Consider the following 5242-nt stretch of genomic DNA (forward strand, 5'->3'; position numbering starts at 1 on the left):
GGGGTTCCCTGCAATCCCTTCTCCACTTCCCTATCCTGTGTGCATTGGGGACACACGGGCACGTTTGCCCAGGCCAGGTGGGGTCTGGCTCCCTGTGTCACTAGGCTCAGGGGCCATCCCCTCACGGCTTCCACTAGATGAGAGAGCATTCAGAAGTGCTGACCAAGCAGTCGTGCTAGCGTGTGTGCTGCCGAAGCGAGCACAAAGCAGTCATGATTTTAGAAGCAGTTGCTTTCGGGGGCCAGCAGGTGGCGTGGTGGCTAAGGCACTGGATTCCCACTGCCAACAGCAGTTTGAGTCCCGGGCTAGGCAGCTTGAAAATCATGACAAATGAATAAATAAATGAATAAATGTTTTTTAAAATAGGGGCTAGCAGGTGGCATGGTGGTTAAGCTGCTGGAATTCCCACTTTTGTTCAGTTCAGGAGGAAAGCGCCCCATTTCTGAGTCACTGACACCTCTGAAGACACTGTTTCCTTACATGTGGCGCCCTCTCTCCTCCCACCCCACCCCACCTTACCCTCACTCTGCCTTTACACAGGTCAGATCTGGCAGCTTGCTTTCTCTCTGTCTCTGACTCTCTCTCTCTCTCTGTCTTTCTCTGCCAAAACTCATTAAAAAAATATTTTAAAAAAACCACTTGTCGGGAACCAGCAGTTAGCATAATGGCTATGTCACTGGACTCCCACGTAGTCGACCGCGGTTCGTGTCGCGGACCCGGTGGCTTAAAACTCATGCCGGGGGCGTGTGCGTGCATGCCCAAGATCCCGAGAGGAGAATGGAGGAGAAGGGATTGCGGCGTGACCATCCCCCCTGGGGGGTGATTTCTCGCTTTCTGTCTCTATGTCTCTCTCTGTCTGTCTGGCGAGCGCACGCGCCCTACAGTGAAAATCTCTCAAAAAAAAAAAAAAAACAAACCACTTGTCTTCTGGACTGGTGGCAATTACCTTACATAGTTAAGTAAAATGGATGGAGCTCTCGCTGGTCCACCGGAAGTGGCCCTGCTGAGCTGGAAGGGAATATTACGTCTAGAGGGTGGAGATGGAGCCCACCTGAGCAAGCAGACAGGTGTGCCCTGGGCTGGGGGTGTCCAGTCGATCCTCTGGCTGGCCAGTAATTAGAGCCATAGCCACAGCTCCGGCCACTGCACGATCTGGGGCATGAATGATGCAAATAGGTACCGGACATAGTTTCTAGGACCAGCCGGTAGCGCCGGGTCCCACATGGTTGACTACACAGTTCAAGTCCAGCTCGGGAAACACACCAGGCACGTGTGTGCACCCAAAATCCCGAGAGGAGAACGTAGAGGGTGTGGCCATCCATGTTGGGGGGTGCTTTCTTATCCCCCCAACTGTCTCCCTCTGGCAAGCACTTATGCTGTCTACCAAAACCAAACCAAAAAAAGGAAACAGGTTCTGGCAGTGCTTAGCGCTGAGAAAAAACCACAGGCGGATGCAACAGAGGATCAGGAAGCTTCAGGTTGGTCTGAGGACAAAGAGGTCTCTGAGGACGGGAGACAGCAGTGGCCTGAAGCAGCTGCAGGCACCCTCTATGGGAGCCGGGTCTGAGCCGCCCGGTGCAGGAAGGCGCAAAGGCCGGGGCAGCTGCGCTCGGTGTGAGACTCACAAGAGCGCGCAAGGGGGTGGCAGGAGGTGTTGGGAATCCCAGAGACGGTGAAGGGAGGGGTGACACCTGACCTTCTGTGTAAAGGCAGAGTGAGGGTGGGGTGGGGTGGGAGGAGAGAGGGCACCACATGTAAGAAAACGGTGTCTCCAGAGGTGACAGCGACTCAGAAATGGGGCGCTTTCCTCCTGAACTGAGCAAAATGAAGCCCTCAGCTGACACTTAATGTCCCACACCAGTGGGACCTGAGCTTCCAGCCCCGGCTCTGCTCTCCAGCACCCACCCCTCGAGCCCTGGCCTTGTGGGTCCCCAAGGCCGCAGAGCACAGGTTTGGGGCCAAGAGCAGCAGGCAGTGGGGGCACAGCCTTGGGCAGGCCCACCCTCCTTGGGCCTTGCCTGCCTTTAGGACAACAGCGAACAGCAGACCAGCAGATGGATGGACAGGCAGGTACAGACAGACAGATGCTGCTCCCTCTTGGGCGAGGCATCCCCTGGGGCCAGGCAGCCCCACAGCACTGGGGACCACCCACCCGGCACGCTCCTCCCTGCTCTTCCCACCCCACCTCTCCAGCTGGGTTGGCCTAACATGGCTTCCATAATCGTGGGTCTCCTCCTCCCACCCTCACTTCATTTCACCAAGCAGCGGCCCAGAGCTTTCAGGGTAAAACCCTGGCAACTTCTCCCAGGGCACCCTCTATGGGAGCCGGGTCTGAGCCGCCCGGTGCGTGGGGAAGGGTCCTGTAAGGATTCTGGAGGAATTGGGGCTATGAACAGCAAAATCTCTTCGCGGCTGCCCAGCTCCTGTTACGCCCTTTGCAATCTGTCTGCAGAGACAGAGCAGGGCCAGCCCGATGGCTTAGCCACGACCAATTTACCTGTACCAAGGCGCTTTGGCTTATTTTTTTTAGAGGTTTTTACTATAGGGCACGTGTGCTCGCTGGAGAGACAGGGAGAGATAAAGAGTGAGAAAGTGAGACATCACCCCCCAGGGGGGATGGCCATGCCACAGTCACTTTTCCTCCATTCTCCTCTTGGGATTTGGGCACTCACGCACATAAGCCCAGAACAAGTTTGAAGCCACTGGATCCGGGATGCGAACTGCGGTTGGCCATGTGGGAGTCCAGTGACGTAACCATTACACCATCTGCTGGTCTTGTTTTTGCTTCTTATAATTCACTTTTGGTGACTTTGGGTTTGGATTTCTTATTTGGGGTGTATATGTGTGTGCGCATTTTTAAGAGATTTTTGCTATAGGGCACATGCTCTCACTGGAGAGACAGAAAGCTAGAAATCACCCTCCCAGGGTGGACGGCCACACCACAATCCCTTCTCCTCTTGAGATCTTAGGCACGCATGCACATGCACTCAGCGTGAATTTCAAGCCACCAGGTCCAGAACTCGAACCATGGTCAGCCACATGGGAGTCCAGTGCATTAACCACTATGCCACCTGCAGGCTGTAGGGAGCAGAGAGACCTGCTGTCAACAGCAGAAAACACCTGGCTTTGCCATACACAAGAACAGCGCTGAGAGCAACCCCAGGCCACGGGCTCCCCAGCAGAGACATCGGACCACACTTCTCCACTTCTGTGTCCTTGTCTTTCCTACGCCCAGCGTTGCTCCCACTCAGGGGTTGCCCCCACCCCCGCTTCTTGGGCTGGGTTTCTTATTCCCAGCTTCATGTTGGGGTGACTTGGGATCCATGGCTCCCTGAATCTCACACACATGTGAGTCAGATCGACACAAGTCCCAGCAAGGGTCAGGACAGCAAACACGCCCCCCCAGGTGTCCAGTCACCACTGGACTCCCACATGGTCAATAGTGGTTCGAGTTCTGGACCCAGAACAGACAATGGCCCCTGCAGTGGAGCACCCCCCAAGAGGGGGCACGTGCTCATCCTTCTGCCTTGTCACCCTTCCCAGATAGCCACCTGGTTGATCCCGACATCCTACGAGTCTGCCGGAATACTGTTAGGGAGCTCACCCTGGCTACCCCGTTAAGAAACTGCCCTCCTTGTCTGCGATCAGGCATCACCATCTGACACCCACGTGTAGCTGCTCATTTGTTTGTTGTCTGTTTCCTCTGCCTTCAAATGTCAGTGTCAGTTTGGTTTTGTTGATGTTGTCTTTTCCTAGTTTGTTTTGAGAGAGATTTTTTTGCCATAGGGTGCAGGTGCTTGCTGTAGAGACAGAGAAGTGAGAAGTCACCCCCAGGGGTGCTGGCCACGCTGCCCCACTTCTCCATTCTCCTCTTGGGATTTGAGCACGTGCACAGACGTGTGAGTTTTAAGCCACGGGGTCCAGAACTCGAACCACTGCCGGCCAGGTGAGAGTCCAGTGCATTAGCCACTATGGCACCTGCTGGCCGCGTTTCTACTTACTTCGTTCCATGCTGTGTCCCAGCACCTAGACGGTGCCAGCAGAAAACTTCAACGCAACTCAGTAGTAACCTTAACGATGACAGGCTTTCGGGCCCCTCACGCCGGGACGGCCAGCACGGCCACTTGCACAAACAGCACTCATGCCTGGTTCTCGCAGGTCCGGGTGCAGCCCCAGCCAGGCTCTGCCCGGTGCAGGCATGTGCTCAGGTGCCCTGCTCTGGGCCCAGTCTTTTCCTGGACGCTCCCTGCCCCCTGTATCCCCAGCAGCCAGGAGTGGCCCGGGCTGCAGATCAGTGCAGGTGGAGCCAGACACCAGGGCTGGACTGCGCAGTCTCACCAAGGCCTGCAGGCTGTCCTCCCACCTTGTCGGTACTGGTAACCTGAGGGACTTGGGGCTTCACAGGGAGCCTTGTGCTTTCGTGCACAGGCTCTAGAAGCAGGCTGCCTAGGTTCTGAGCCCGGCTCGGCCAGAGCTGGCTGTGTGAGCCTGGCCCAACACTGCCTGTGCCTCACCGCGACACCGTGGGCCTGAGCGTGGGCTCTACACCCACCACAGAGGGGCTGTAAGAGCTGGGTGAAGTCCTCACATAAGCACAGCTCAAGCCCAATAAGGGTCACCCAGGGGCGCTGTGCCCCTCCCCCAGGGCTGAACAAGATTCCATCTGAAAAAGCCCAGAGCTGGCAGCAGCGCACCCCGGCGCCCCAGTTCATCCACACGGGAGCGTCTGCTTCTCATCAACCACCGGCCTCCTGGGGGAGTGGGAGAGGGAGTGGGATTTCTGAGGCCCGGAGGCCAGCGGGCCTGGCTATGTCTCATTCCTTCCCCTCCTTCTAGGTGACAGAATTAACGGTGGCACAGAACGCCTCAGGGTCACACTGGCACATCCTGTGAGGCAAAGTCAGCTGCAGGGAGTCGGATGGAGAGGAGTTCGGAAAGGTCACTGCTACCCTAGTATGGAGGGGGCGGCATTTCCTCTGCAAGGATAAAAGGGGACTACCCAGAAGCTGCCGTATTCAAAACAGAAGTCACGTGGTCACAACGAGCCCGCAGGTGGCTCAGATCCGGAACCCGCCGCCCCTGGCCCTCCCCGGGGCATCCGCGGACTTACCGAACAGCAGCGGCTTGAGGCTGAGGGTCCGGATGAAGTGATCCTTGTCGGCGACCAGCTGGACCTTGCGCTCGTGCCCCACCTACGGGAAGGCACAGCGGGCATGGGGCGCCAGGCCGCGCGCCCAGGCAG

At 57.0% G+C, this 5242-nt stretch overlaps 1 protein-coding gene and 1 long non-coding RNA gene across 2 annotated transcripts in view; one reads left to right on the plus strand and one right to left on the minus strand.

Annotated features, from left to right (window-relative positions):
- LOC114006619 (uncharacterized) overlaps positions 1-5103 on the plus strand; it is a 9929-nt gene extending 4826 nt beyond the window's left edge. The window contains exon 3 of the long non-coding RNA XR_003548332.1: positions 4837-5103. This is a non-coding gene — a long non-coding RNA (uncharacterized LOC114006619). The remainder of the gene's footprint in view (positions 1-4836) is intronic.
- Positions 1-5242, minus strand: part of P4HTM (prolyl 4-hydroxylase, transmembrane) — a 15865-nt gene extending 10623 nt beyond the window's left edge. The window contains exon 1 of the mRNA XM_014585189.2: positions 5111-5242. The gene's annotated coding sequence lies outside the window, so the exon portion shown is untranslated. The remainder of the gene's footprint in view (positions 1-5110) is intronic.

The sequence above is a fragment of the Tupaia chinensis genome, unplaced genomic scaffold, assembly GCF_000334495.1.
Source record: "Tupaia chinensis unplaced genomic scaffold, TupChi_1.0 Scaffold149184_1, whole genome shotgun sequence".
Taxonomy (NCBI): Eukaryota; Metazoa; Chordata; class Mammalia; order Scandentia; family Tupaiidae; genus Tupaia; species Tupaia belangeri.